Here is a 15,485-nt window from a genome sequence, read left to right as displayed (position 1 = left end):
TGACATTTTTGAAATTCAGTTCAAATAGATCTAACAAAAATGAAACGAAGTAATAGAGATGTGTTTATACATCTGTTTACCAGACCAACATTTAGTGAGCACCCACAGTGTGCCAAGCCCTGTGAAAGACAGTGGGTACCGACGAATGGCAAGATAGAAAGGGCCCACCCTCACAGACGTTACTCTCTCATAACAATAACTTGCATTTCTATTGTGCTTTCACACCATGTAAAGTATTTTTACAAACATTTGTATTATCTACTCCTATCCTTGAAGATAGATGTTATTGTTTCTAGCATATAGAGGAGATTATTGAAACTTGGACATTTTAAGACTGGGAGGTTCAGAAATAACCACAAATACACATACAGGATATTCAACCACGAAAATAGCCATTTGTATTTTAAAGCATTTAATTTTTTTTTTTCCCAGTAAGAATTCAATGAGGAGACAAGAAACATAGAGTAAATCTAAAGGGGGATGTTTAAAGAATCATTCGCTATAACAGGAGGTAAGAGTAATGCGATTGGGTACAAAGGCCTAAATAGAATTCTAAGGAATGTGCAAAAAGCAGATTAGAGGGAACAACTATGACCTCTAGGGAAACACCAAGCACCCAAGGAAGAACCAAATATGAAAACGGACCCCTAACCTGTAAGTCTGAAAGTCAGACTGCACTGGAGAGAGCGTTACTGTGCCCACTGGATGGCGGACAAATTCACTGAGGGGCTCCACTGAAAAACTGACCAGGAAATCGCCTTCTCAGGTGCTAAGAGAGATCCCCTGGAGAGGTGCCATGTGCTGCTGGCCACAGAGCACTACAGGAGCCTGCCAGTAGAGAGGATGCGCAGAAACCAAGAACAGTTTCTCCTCTGGGATCCCTCCAGGGTCCTCCACTGATAAAACTTACTGTCTTGCCAGCTGGGAAGGGAGAAATGTTCCAGTATCCCAAGCAGAGCCCACAGAGGGTAGATCTACAGCTTAGAGAAATAGAATGATAAATGGCTCACTGGTATAGCAAGAATATTGAGATGAATTATATCACATCATTTATTTGTTACAACTACACTATGGGGATGTCTATTTTATTCTCATATCATGGGTGAAGTCATTTAAAAACGTATTTTATGAATTATTTCTAAACATATTTTTCCTAAAAGATAAAGAATTTTGATATTAAATGTTTTGCCCATTATTATAGAAAATAAACCTTACAACCTGGCAATTGAAAGCATTGAATTTGGCACCAGACTCTTTGGGTCTAATTTCTGACTGTTGGACTTCAGGAAAGTATGCTGGAAAAAATATTTAACCTCCCAGTATCTCTGTTTCTTCATTCAAAAATAAACAAAAACAACCAAAAAAACAAAAAGGGGGATTTTTTCATATATTTCTTATGAATATATTGGAGGATGTTTGAAATGTGTTGTTAACTGACTAATATATAATGCTTATTTGTAGACTACTGTTCTTATTATCATATATTATTTACTTCTTCCATTAAAAAATCTGAAATATCTAGGATAGAGAATAAAAATCAATAAGCATCCTGGAAAGAAAATCAGTCATATACAAAGCAACAAAAGTTAAGTTGCCCAGAGTATTTCTCCAACCTATAAAAATGCTAGAAAATAGTAGAATGACATGTGCAGGTTTGGCAGAGAGAAGATTGTTAATAAATAATCCTGTAAAAAATCTAGTTGTTTCTTATGTATATAGACAACAGAAAAACAAGACATAAAAATCTCTTGCCACAAAAAGTTCATCTACTTATAAATACATATTGTCTGATGGCAAAGAACAGCATGTTTCTTATTTGAAAAAATTTAAAGGGGGTTTATTGTTTGGTTCTCATTGTAAATCCTCTATGTGGTTTTCTATTAAGAGATAGAGAAAATTTAAAGAAAATAAAAAATGATTGATATTCCTACTTAGTGAGAAACAGGTGTTTTTCCTTCTAGTTTTTTTCTCTACATACATACCTGCATGTGAGCATACAGAAATACTCATTTTTAAAAAATGGTGTGCTGCTAAATGTGTTGTGGTATTCTACATTCTACTAGATGTGTGGTGGTATTTGATTGTGCTTCTACTAATTATAGTAATTTTTGGAGTGTTAAAATATATAATTTTGTTATCTATGAACAATGGTAATTGTACTTCTTTCTTTCTCATGGTTATATCTCATTTCTTTTTCTTGTCCTATTATACTGGCAGGACGCTCCAGTATGATTCCAAAATAAGGGGGCAAGAGGAGACATTTTTGTCTTTTTGTCTTCTTTTTTTTTTTTAAGTAAGTGCTACACCTGGCACAGGGGTTGAACTCATGACCCTGCCATCAAAAGTCACGTGCTCTACGAAATGAGACAGCCAGGTGCTCCCATACTCTTATTAAAGATAAAGCATTCACTTTATATCATTAAGTGTGCTATTAGCTGTAGGATTCTCTGCACATGCTGTTTGCGAAGTTTAAAGTTTGCTTTATTCTTAGTCAAAAGTTTTTAGTCATGAATATTTTCAAGTATGTTTCTTCAGTTATTTTTTTTTAAGATTTTATTTATTTACTTGTCAGAGAGAGAGAAGGAGAGGGAGCACAAGCAGGGGGAGCAACAGGCAGAGGCAGAGGGAAAAGCAGGCACCCCGCGGAGCAGGCAGCCTGATGCAGATTCTGAGCCCAAGGCAGATGCTTAACCTGCTGAGCCACCCAGGCACTCCTGTTTCTTCACTTATTGAAATGATAAATAACTTAAAAATTTTTTAATATTTAATTATGGTGAATGACTTTATTCAGTTTGATGATAGAAATGGATTTGCATCATTATTCAGTAAAAACTAACACTGGGTATATAATACTCCCATTTGTATAAAAATGAAAAGTATGGTTTTATATATAGACATATATGTATACATATGTATTATGCACATATAAACACATACGTGTGCTTTTATATACAGAGAACATTTCAGGATACATAAAAAATTTAACAGCAATCTGTTTTGCATATGAAAAAAGCATCGTGTGTCTGGGCTAGGAAAAAGTTTTTATTTTATGCATACTCTTATGCTGTGTGAAATGTTGACTATATATAACTTTGAAAAACCATACTTCTGTTTCTTATTGTTATTTGTTGCATTTACACTTAAGCATTTTATTAGCTTGGAATATGTTTTGAAGTATAAGATGAGCCTTTGAAATGATTTTTTCCCTTAATTATTTAGTTGAGTTTCCAAACTTTGGGGAAAAAAAAAAACATTTTTTTTTTTACATTTACTAAGCACTGTTGTTTAATTCAGAATGATTATTTTTATTCCAATAAAAGGAAAGTTGATTTCAATGGTAATTTCACTACATTTGAATTCATGTAGCTTTCTAAGTTATAATTTTTGTTAGAGTTAGTATGCCATATTGGTTTATCAAGTCCTTTGCCTCATTCTTTTTGTTTCTTTTTGTATTTATTCTGACAAAATTTAAAATTTGGTCAGCACCTTAAGGTGCTTACCCTGACTACTCAAATTAAAGTGTTCACTTTTCCTTTTTGTACCACTGATTACTTCTCCTTCATAAACTTATCCCACTTTATATATATTTCTGTATTTATTTGGGCCCATGAATAAGAAACATTCTCATGGGCCCAAATGTTATATGTTACCTTATTAACACTGTCTAGCACAGAACTTGACATACAGTTGCTCCATAAATATTTGATGACTTATTCGCTCAATGAATGAATGAATGTTTAAATCCATCAAACTCCCCCCCCAAAAAATCAACTCAGTTTTATTTCCCTTGCTTTTCTTCACTTTCCACATTTACAGAATCTATTTTAATTTGTGATTAGAACCCTGAATTATCAATTATTAAGATAAGATAAATGTCATGAATATCTATAGTATATTCTTTTCCATATACATTTTTAAAGGTTTTTTTTGCATTTACATTCAGTTTTGCAACTACATTTATAATATTAGTTTGGTTTTAATTCAAATAATAAGCCTTTTTATAAAATAAATTTCCTATTCTTCTATTCTTAATTTGGAACCATCTTTTGCATTCAGATGCAAAAGGCATAGTATCTTAGTTTCCTCCCCAGTGAGGATATATCAGTAATTTTCTTTACTAAGAATTTTTTTACATGTTGAAAAATATGACTCTAATCCCTCATACATAAATAATAGAATCTTGTCTATAAAGAGAATTCTTCATTCAAATTTATGTCCGTCATGAAAACAAACAAAAGTAAGACACCTTATACAGAATATTCTGCTCTATCCCAGATACAATGTCTTGGTGAAGAACTTTGAGACCAGCTTGTCTTTTTTATTATTTGTTATATTTTTAATCTTTAAAATTCAAAAATTTATAAGGGCACATCCAGGTATCTTGATGTGCCTTTGGTTTTGTCCTCTCAGATCCTTCTTCAGCTTGAAAACTTTTCTTTTAAGTTTAATTTTATATGTCCTTGCTCTTTTTCCCTTTCTTCCTTTGAAGCAGTTATGTTCCTTTGATCATATCTCTATCCTTCATATCCATCATTATTTAGGTCATCATTCTCATCTTTTGATTTTGTTCCTGTGTTACAGAAAGATTTCTCAGGTCTTTCCCCACTCCATTGATGGAATTTATTTTTTTCATAAGTGCTCGTTACTATCTCAAATTCTATTTCAATTTTCTCTTAAATTTCATATCTTCTTGCAACCTATTTTAGCCCTTTTTTTCCCTTTCTTTTATTTTATCTTATTCACTCTTTAATAACACCTATAGCCGTTCTGTAGAAGCTTCTCTTGCTGAATCTTTTTGCGCACATCAAGAAATATAACATGTAAATTTTTCAGCTATTTCAAAAAGGAACTAATTTTATAAACTATGTTATCGGGGGGCACCTGGGTGGCTCAGTGGGTTAAAGCCTCTGCCATCGGCTGAGGTCATGATCCCGGGGTCCTGGGATCGAGCCCCGCATTGGGCTCTCTGCTCAGCGGGGAGCCTGCTACCCCCTCTCTCTCTGCCTGCCTCTCTGCTTACTTCTGATCTCTCTCTGTCAAATAAATAAATAAAAACTTAAACAAACAAACAAAAAAACCATGTTATCGGTTTGCCTCATCAATTCACTGCCCCTTACCATCCTCCAGCAGTGCTTCTTTATGATATCTTGACTTGTTTACTTTACTTGCATTATGTTGAAATTGATACAAGTGTAGCATTTCCTTCGGATAGGGCAGGCAGTCTTTTTTCCTTTTTTTTTTTTTTATTCTACCATCACTGAACACTTCGCTCTTATAATTTCTCTCAATTAAAAAATTTTTTTTTCTTCTGAACTACATCTGAAGTCTTTAATTTTTGGTCCTATCTAAATTTGCTGAGTAGAGCTCGAAACTTTCAACCCCTACCTTACAAGATTAACTTAGGTTGTCAGATACAATGTGTAAACTGTCTTTTGTATAGTAGGAAGCATTAAAAATTATACAGAGTTCCACCATGTGTCTCTAAAATGCTTCCTTAAGAACCTAAGGGTCCACTTCATCTTCTCCCTTCTGTTCTGAGAGATGTGGTACATGGCTGAGTACATACTGAGAGGGGTAGGAGTGGAGACGTTAGGACTAGAGCTTGGGTGGGTCCCAATGGTATCTCACGTGCTACTGAGGGAAGACCTCATTGTTTTGGTCATAGTAACATGAGTCAAAGTCTTTTTCTGTTATTTGGGAAAGTTCTGTGTCCCCTTCTGATTCAGAGGGTGCTCAGTGCAATGTGTCATCCAAAAGAGATTCATGTTTGTTCTCAGTGATAACCACTACTGGAAATTCTGTAAAAATTTCAGCATATTTTCTCCTCCTCCCCTTTCTCCTCTTCTTTCCTTCCTCTTCCTCATTTTCTTCTTTGTGTTCATCTCTCTTATACAAACAAAAAACATACAAATTCTCTCTCTCATTATTAGCAATTCATACTATTTTATGCTGCCTTTTCTTACTTATTTTCTTATTCTTATTTTATTAAAATGTAATAAGAAGTCTATCAGGAACGTATAGTCCTCTGTCCATTTTTTTAACCAGGTAGTTCCCTAATTATAACTTACTTCTCTTTTTTTTTCTGGATCAAATTTCATAGGTTCCCTGGAGTTCTTTAATTCACTCCAGCCTCTGTTATAAGGGACAGGTTTAATCCAAATTATATTTAAACAATAGGAGTTATCCAAACACTGAAGTACCTTGGAAAGAACTTTTTTTCTTTTTTCTTTTTTATGCTGGGAGCCGGGTCACTGGAAATCTCCCTACATGCGGACACCAAGGGTGAGTCAAGAGAGTCCATGTTTGGCTTATTGTTGGGTGATTCCACATCCCTATTTTCCCTGGACTGTCCTAGATTGGCTAGGATGATTATTAATAGTGTTCCTTTCACTCACACAACCACCTGGTTTGCATGACAAATCATATGATCACCCTACATAAGATTATGAGATATGATTTAAATATGAGTCTATATGCCCGAAGGCTTTATTCATGTATCCTTAACATCATGACACAGTTTTAACAGAATTACACTTGAGCAGGTGAAAATTACAGTTAATTAAATTCAACTACAATTCAGTTACTAGTACCCTAATTCTGTTTTCATGACAACTGAATGGGTTATATCCCTAACAGTGTCCAAAGCATATTGCTCAACCCTACCTGGGGGGGCTTAGATAATAAAGTAGAATTTGAATATTTACATATTCAATTTCTTTAATTCTAAAAACTCTAAAATTTTTGTTCTTCAAAAAATCTTAGATTGACCCCATTGGTCCAGGGATTCCATCTCAGATGACTGAAGTTTAGTTGTCCCAGCTTTAAAGCCCTCACTCATCCATTCATCTTGTGTCTAGAGTGCCCACTCATCATTCACTTTGTTACCATGTAAAAGAAAGGCCTTATCAGAGCCTATATACTATAGATCTACCCTGTGCCTAACCATAGGATTCATTAATATGTAAAAGAGGTGATCCCTTTCAAAGTATATCATCCAGCATACATAATAGTGATTGGATGGAATTTTTTTAGATTAAGGTCAGGATATATAATATATCCCAAATAATCCAAACATTTAGAAGCAACAGAATTGAGTCCAATCCCATTTTTGTTCATGATCAACTTTTGTCTTTGAAAAGTTTAACTTCACTCATCCTCAATTTCTTTATATGAAATGGGGATAACACCAACTTTTTGGGATTACTGTGACCAAAAGAGAGAACAAATATAAATAACCTACTTAAATCCCTGGCAGAACTCTTGTATAGATATAATTGTTAAGGGAAAATTAAAATTTTTAAAAAAAGGAATATTCAGTAGCTTTTCTTGGAAAGCTTTAATATTAATGAACAAGAAAAGAAAGTAAACCAAATGTATTCTGAGATGATGTCTATATTTTATATCAAAGAGAATAGGCTTTTGGCCACAAATGGTAGTACCAGCAAAAGTAGGAAAGGGAACAAATTCAAGATGACTGATAACCTAGTAAAGAAGCACATAGAATTTTGAAATCCCTTAACCAGATACGTCTTATTTCAGGTTATCAAGAACACCTACAAATGCAGACACATGAGTAGACCTAAACTCATATATGAGTTTCCCCTCAGAGGGAGGTCTTTAGGAGTAGCCTGACTTTATATATGTTAGAGGCTCTCTTCTGTTCAATATCTTTTATCACAGACTTAGATAAGACATATATTGCAACCTGTGAAAAGACCAATAATACTGGATGGCAGAAGCAAGCTGTAATAAGGGGGTGGCACTATTGCCCTTCACTTAGGCATAAACTAAACAAATATAAGAAACTGTAGATGTGACTTTGAGTAACATATGCAAAAAAGACCTAGATTTTAATGGACTGTAGCTGTATGATCCAACAGTCTTATATTGCTGCAGAAAATCTGGTGAGCACTTTTTGATATTCAGTATAAAATATCCAAATCAAATCTTTCTATTCCTTAACCATCTGTTTTCCAGATTTCTAATCTTGTCTTTTGCTGTCTCCAATCTACTGTTAAAATTTCTATTGAGTTCTTAATTTCTGATAATTGTATTTTTTTAATTCCAGAATGTCCATTTCAATATCACTTTGGAATTTTAACTTTATTATAAAATTGTCCATATCTTCATATATTTCTTTAAGATTTTATTTATTTATTTGACAGACAGAAATCACAAGTAGGCAGAGAAGCAGACAGAGACAGAGGGGGAAGCAGGTTCCCTGCTGAGCAGAGAGCCCGATGCGGGGCTCAATCCCAGGACTCTGGGATCATGACCTGAGCCGAAGGCAGAGGCTTTAACCCACTGAACCACCCAGGCACCCCAATACCTTCATATATCTTGTATGTTATTTCCTATATTTTCTAAAATGTATCCATCATTATTATTTTGAAGTTTTTATCTGCAAACTCAAATATCTACAACATCTGCTTCTTTTCCGTTTTTTCTCTTCTCCGTTACTAGTGACAGTGTTCTCTTTGTATGCTTACCCTGTTTTTTTAATTGAAAATCAGACACTGTGTTTCCAAAAACAAAAATGAAAAATTTCCAAATGATATTATTTTCATCAAAGAGGTTCAGCCTTACCTCTGCTAGGCAGATAGAGTAGAGGGGGGAAGAGGCTGACTACCTTAATTTAGGGTTTCATTGAGAATCTGTCAGATCCTATTTTTGTTCTACTTTTAAGAAGTCTTCAGCTTGGATATTTAGCCTCACACCCTGTGAAGCTTCAGAATTTGATAAACGTCTTGAGGGGGAGACTGGTTGTGTTTGAGTGTACTCAAGCCACCAATTTTATCACCCGAAGCCAGATCAAGTTCCAAAATCTTTGCTGTTTCATCCCCTATCTTCCAGTAAGAATCCTCATTCCTCCTCTAGCTAATTCCATACTATTAAGCACCTGCAGGGACAAAGCAGTTATTGCAGATTACTTTAGTCATTTCTTTCCTTTGAGGTCTCTCAACTGCCTTGTTCTCCTAGTAGATCTTGGTTCCAAAGTAACATGAACATGTGGACTATTCCTTTTTTTTTTTTCCCCGTCTTTGGGCTTATGATGATACATGCTATCCCATGAAATGTTGGAATTTAGCAAATATTTTTGGAGAGAAAACCAAATTTGAGGTCCCACTACTCTCCAATTTTGTCATTCTAGTCCGATGGAACTGCCTCGTTCCCCAGCCGCAGTGCTTTTCCTGGCGGAGCGTGGCTTCTCAGCCGCTAACTGCATCCAGATCCACAAATAACCTCCAGGGGCAGCCTCAGATCCTCCGCTCACATTCAAAGTTCTTGCCTTTCTTGAATTGTACTCCCTCTGATCCTTATTGTTTGGCTGATCCCTGATGATACATGCATATGTGCATGTGTATATATATGTATATATGTACATACATATGTATGCGTGTACACACACACACACACACACACATTTGTAATTGATCCAGCTTTTAAAATTAGTCTCCGTGAGGGCATTGGTCTGATCCTAAGAAGCAACAGTCTTATGTAGGTTTTAGCTGAGTACCAAACAGGTTGGAACAGATATAGGTATCAGGCACTGTGAAGATAATTTAAGTACTTTTGTGTATTGGACAGGGAACAAATGTTCCACTTCAACTTTCTAAAATTTTTGATACAAGGAATCACCTTATGGATCTTTCTACCTGTCTATTTATCATCTATCTATCTACCTATCTATCTTATAATCCATCTACCCATTTATCCATCCACCTACCCACCTATCAGATGAAGAATGAAAATCGGTGTCTGAGACAACTAAAATAATAAATGGTAAGGAAATCTAGGTGCTGATGTTTTCATTGTCTTCATGACTAAAATGAGTAAACCAAATTGTATGATAGCTAATCAGTTCTGTAACTGCAAACTTTTGCTTAATCTTAGGTCAATTAATTAATGCATGCTACTATAGAGCTGACATTTACTGCTCTTAATCCATTACCAGTTATATTATGATGTTCAACCAAGTTTTCTTTTCCTATCTCTTTTTTTTTTCCTTTTAGCAATATATAATCATTGGCTTTTTGGATGATTATAAACATTGAAAAATTTATAATGAGAAAAAATATGAAAATAAAATTTTATTTATGTATATGTATTTAAATCGAATATATTTCCTTCCTGAAAGGGTAAAAACAGGAGGTTTGAAGAAAGGTTATCTTAAGTGAAATTAAAGAACCAGTTGAAGAAATCTAACACACAGTGGAATGAGAAAGCAGGTAGTTTTGAATAAGAAGAGAAAATGAAGGAGCTTTCAGTCATATCTTTGAGTAATTGACAATATGTAGAAAGAATAAAACCACTATAAACATCATTAGCATCTCTATGCAAATATAAGAGTAAAGTTGACTGCATACACATTATAGGATCGATCTTCATAATTTCAATCGAACTACTGTGATTTTAGATCTAGTGCCATTTTAAATTTATAGCAAGATAACATAACAATAATCATTTTAAAATAAACACTTTGTCCTAGATTTAGACTGAACTGAATATTTTACATAATTTATTCTATTTACAGTTTATTTTTTTTTTTATTTGAGATAGAGCACGAATGGCAAGGAAGCGCAGACGGGGAACCAGTCTCCCCACTGAGAAGGGAGCCTCACCCGATGCAGGGCTGGATCCCAGGACCCCCAGATCATGACCTGAACCAAAGCAGATGCTTAGCCGAATGAGCCACCTAGACGTCCCTATATATTACAGCAACCATTTAAAGTAAACTTAATTGTGTTTAATCGCAGATGAGTGAAGTGAAGCTTAGAGAACATAGGAAACTTGCCAATCCAAGAGGTTAGTTCGTATCAAAGCTGTGTTGAAATCCTGTGCTCTCAATCAGCATTGTCTCCAGAATCTTCTGTAATGTGCTATATAGGCACTAAGGCATTGCCACTAGCCACAAGTGGCAATTGAGTACTTACAATGTAGCAAATGCCACAATGAGGAACTGAATTTTTAACTTAATTGTAATCAATTAAAATTTAAATGGCCACAAGTGGCTACCACACTGGACAGCACAGTCTAAAATAATTAGACTATACTGGCTCCTGGCCTTGAAAGATCTCGTCGAGTGTACAGGAACACCATCTTAGAAGGTTTTTCTTGGAGTTGATCAGCCGGGATATCACTCCTTGACCTACTTTTAAAGAATTCAATATTGTGTATGGAAAAATGTAATTTTACTGATCTTCCTTAGTAAGCGATACGGGAGAGAGCTCGCTTGTAAACATTTTGTACAAAAGAGAGTATATACATATGTCAAGTCTTTTCTTAAGTCAAAGGGCAATTTCCTTATTTGGGTTTGCTGTGAGGCCTTAAGCATACGCACCTAACACTGCATAAAGAAAATAATACAAGAGAGGAAAGATAGGGAAAGCTGGTTGTTTTGTATTTACTTAGGATGTATTAGGTCTTGGCATCGTGGAGCTAAATAGCAATTCTTGGGGAGTTCTACCTTCTTCTAGGTCAGGTCATGCTGAGTAAGTAGGGTGGCAGCACAGGACATTTAATATTATGACCCCAGGAGCATGTGAGGTGACTCTTTCCCCTGACTGCTCTTCCTCATGCCAAATAATTTTAAGCTACAATGCCTTCTTAACCCCTTCTTTCCTCACTTCTTTAACCAAAGAGCTCTTTCTTTACTTCTACGAACACTACAATAGTGTTTTCCTTGCATGTGAAGCCTCAAAAAGCAAACATTTTCCATACCTAAGCACATTTTCTAAATAAAAATAATGCTTCCTCTTTCTGAGAATCCAGATTCCACCGGGATACATTAGAACTTTTTCTACATGGTTATCTTCATATTTGTGACTCTTTAAAGATTGAAGTTTTTCAAAGAAATAGGAGTAATTCAAGGCCTTTAAGCCCTCTTTTCCTTATCAGTGTTGGTTGTCGTTTAGGCTTCCTTTCGAAGTTGAGCGCTGGCTCGATGGCTATGGCTTTAGAAGGGGTTTGATTGACTGCACATGTGTTAAAGCCATGCATACATTACTGAGGACACTATGAGACAGAATGCCCTCAGAGGCACACTTCTGAAAAGACTGGTTGACTCAGGCCCCACCTATACAGAGCTCAGTTCCTAAAAATAGGTGCCAAGTTGCACCCTTTAGACACAGGGCTAAAATAAATTCCGCCGTCCCATCGACTTGCTTGATAGATTCTTCAGTGGAGCCGGCCTCCACGCTGATTGTTTTCAGGGGACTGGGAAATTTGCTGTACATGAAACCAGGGAGGAAGCTCACCCGTGAAGAACTGTAAAGATATATGACATTTTCACTGACTCGGAGTTAGGTCTCACTTTTACAGAAGGTATGTGTGATGATCGTCATTGAGACATATCCGCTTCCTGGGTGTAACGTGTTCTTACTGATTGCTTGAGATCAGTGAAGACCATAGGTCAAATTGTAGTTGTTATAAAAGAAAATATCCAATCAGATTTTGTTTTTAAGATAATATTTGGTATTACTTTATTTTATGAAATATAAAGCTTCGTATATTAATCTCTGCCAAATAGTTAGCATGTTTTGTATTTAGTGTTGAAAAATAATGAACCAGACTTTAAGCTAGAAAGCCATGAGTGAAAATTATACTTCAGCTTATAGCTAAAAGAGAAAACTGAAAAAATTAGTGTATCTTCTATGACCATAAATTAATAAAATATACAATGAATATAGTAAAAAAATATAAACTGTGTTACTTGGAATTTGGTGAAAGAAAGGAAGAGTTTAAAATATCTTCAACTGTTGCAACTTGCTCAGAAAAATGTATTGAAAATGATTCTTTCTCCAGCCTCAGTTTGATTTTGTACTTCTTGCCCCAGCCACGGTCTCATCTCCTTTGGGAGTATTACTGGAGTAGGAATTAAAGAATCAGGTTCTTAGATGTTTTGCAGAATTAAGAAAACCACCGCCAGTTGGATCTGCCAGCCCTAATTATAGTAACTACAAACTTAAAGAGAGAAGACTGAGATTTTACTTTAAAGGTATCATGGCCTATATAATGTTTCAAATGGATTTTTTCTGTCTTCGATTGCCTGTGAACACTTTAATTTGATCCTGTTGTGCCTGAAGTGTTTAGATGTTAGAGGCTGAAGTGATTTGGGACAGGCATTATAACAGAATATCTTAAGACACCAACTAAAAGCAAGGACACTTTAAGATTACATAATACAGGGTTTAAATATAGCCAGCTGGTGCTGAACTGAAAGGTAGTTATTTTTACCAGAGCTCCATTTGGTCACTGACGATCTGTAGGTTGTTTAAATTATTTTAAAATTTCATGTGCAGAGTGCCAAAGGATGAGTAAAATATTTACCTCAGCTACATTCAGAGCCATGAATTTTAATATGAAAGAGCACCTGTTTTGAATTTTGAAGATATTACCATTGAGTGGCAAAATATTGGATCAGAAAGGAGGGAGTTTTGAATTCTATGCTTAAATATTTCCTACTGCTCTGCCTAATCTTTGAATATTTTACCTCCTTACTATTAACATGTAAATACACAACAAGTCCCATTTTTTAAAGTCAGCATTTTGGATGTCTGCAAATATGGCAAAATGCCAGGTGTTTGGGGAAAACGTAGTCCCGAGTAAATGTTTCTGCTTTCATCCGATGTTGGGCATCTTTAAGATACTGCTTCCTTCCACCTCCTGAAAAATAAAAGTATCATTCTTTAATGATCACAGAGGGTTTTACTTCAAAAGATGCTCATGTAAAAATGTCAGCCCAGGCCTCAAGTCTTCTGTGAATACAGAGGAAGAGAGGGTTGGTTGTCTTTCCTTTGGTTTATTTTTGGGTAAAAAGCCCACAGAGTTCATAGATCATTTCCAGTTGTCTACCATTGAGAGCTATCACTAGTCAGCCAGCTCCCTTGTTCTGTCTCTCAAATTTACCACAACTGAACAACTTATGTACATCAGTATTCTTTCTACTCACTTGGTAAAATATTAACTTATGATGAGGTGATTTGGAGTTGGACTTTCCTGATAATCTTAGTCCTGGAAACTATTTCCTCTCCTCTCTGTTTCTCTCCACAATTCTGGACCCCAAGAGACCATTTTGTAAGACTTGATTCACAGATGGGAGTTATGTCTAGATTCAGTAATTTATGGAGCAGGGCAGACAATAAACGGTTGGCAGTGTAATTCCAACATTTTTGATTGAACAATCTGTGGGGGACAGAGCCTAATTGACATTACATTGTCCTTTTTATTTGTTTCCCACCTCTTTTTTTAAAAGCATTCAAGTTACACTTTGAAATTTAATTAAATTGTAATTTGGTTTTTGTTTGTTAGTTTTGCTCCTGAGAGAGACACTTGGTCATTCAAATTACAGGCTCATCCCTTGTGGAATGGCAGGGTAACTTCAGCTTTTCTGATTCAGGAATAACTTTTTTAGAGCATTGATTTATTCCACATAGGTGCATGGTCTTTATATGACTGTGGGATATGTTGCATTTTTTTTTTTTTCCCTGATAGCAGATGTGTGGTATTTTCTGGCACCAACCAATTCTCCAATTCTCTGACACCAGTTGGGTATACAACTTAATTCAATTTTCGTACTCATTCCCAGAGTTAGAGCAGACCCCACAGATTGTCCCCATTTCAGCCACAAATTCAAGAACAGCCAAATAGAAGAGATGCATAGGGCAAAGCAGGTGGAGGAGAGTGGCACAGAGCCCCCCACTCTCTCTGGGCTCCATACCTATCGATGTGTTCACCAACCTGGAATCCTCCCAGACCCTGTTGTTTAGGGTTTCCATCAAGATTTCATTACATAGGATGATTGACAAAATCATTGGCTACTGGCTATTAGATTCAATCTGTAGCCCTTCTCTCCCTTTCCAAGGTGGGAAGTGGGGTTGAATGTTCTAACTCGTTAATCACTAGGTTGTTTTTTCTGGCAATCAGCCCCCATCCTGAAGCCATTTCTACTCCTCCTTAACCCCCACAAGAGACCAGGAGTCATCTCATTAGCATACCATAGACACTACCCAACAAGAGATTCCAAGAGTTGTAGGAGCTGTGTGCCAGGAGCACATATGTCACATATGTCTGCAAAATCTCTTCTCCTTTGAAATGCTACGTAGGAACTCCAGAGTAAAACTTTCATACTATTTACTTTCCTAATCATTGGAATCCTTCTTTCACAAACATAACTAACATGGGTATTTTTTATTTGTACTTTTGATTTGTACAGTATAACCAGTAAAAGCACAAAGGACAATAACAATTTGGTGACAAAAGGAGCAAAGATTTTATTTTCTTAAAAATGTTGAAAATCAGCAAATTCAATGAATTATTTGTATCAGTTTAGATACAACAGATGATGGTGTGGTTATATATAATGAGGTTTTTTTTTGAGCCTAAATGATGGCATAAAAATAATCTACCAGTGAGCAGTGCAGTAGGTAATCCAAATTCTTGGTAGATTGGCTGGACTTCTTAAAATATTGCCAAGAATAAAAGGA

The 15,485-nt window shown here is 35.6% G+C and overlaps 1 protein-coding gene across 1 annotated transcript in view; it reads left to right on the top strand.

Annotated features, from left to right (window-relative positions):
• The first annotated feature begins 12,014 nt into the window (after positions 1-12,014).
• The window catches only part of XIRP2 (xin actin binding repeat containing 2), a 74,764-nt gene continuing 71,293 nt past the window's right edge, over positions 12,015-15,485 (top strand). Inside the window, exon 1 of the mRNA XM_080799080.1 lies at positions 12,015-12,324. The gene's annotated coding sequence lies outside the window, so the exon portion shown is untranslated. The remainder of the gene's footprint in view (positions 12,325-15,485) is intronic.

Source organism: Martes martes (assembly GCF_963455335.1).
Source record: "Martes martes genome assembly, chromosome: 3".
Classification (NCBI taxonomy): domain Eukaryota; kingdom Metazoa; phylum Chordata; class Mammalia; order Carnivora; family Mustelidae; genus Martes; species Martes martes.
Note: the sequence above shows the minus strand (reverse complement) of the source record. Positions and strands in the feature narration are given on the sequence as shown.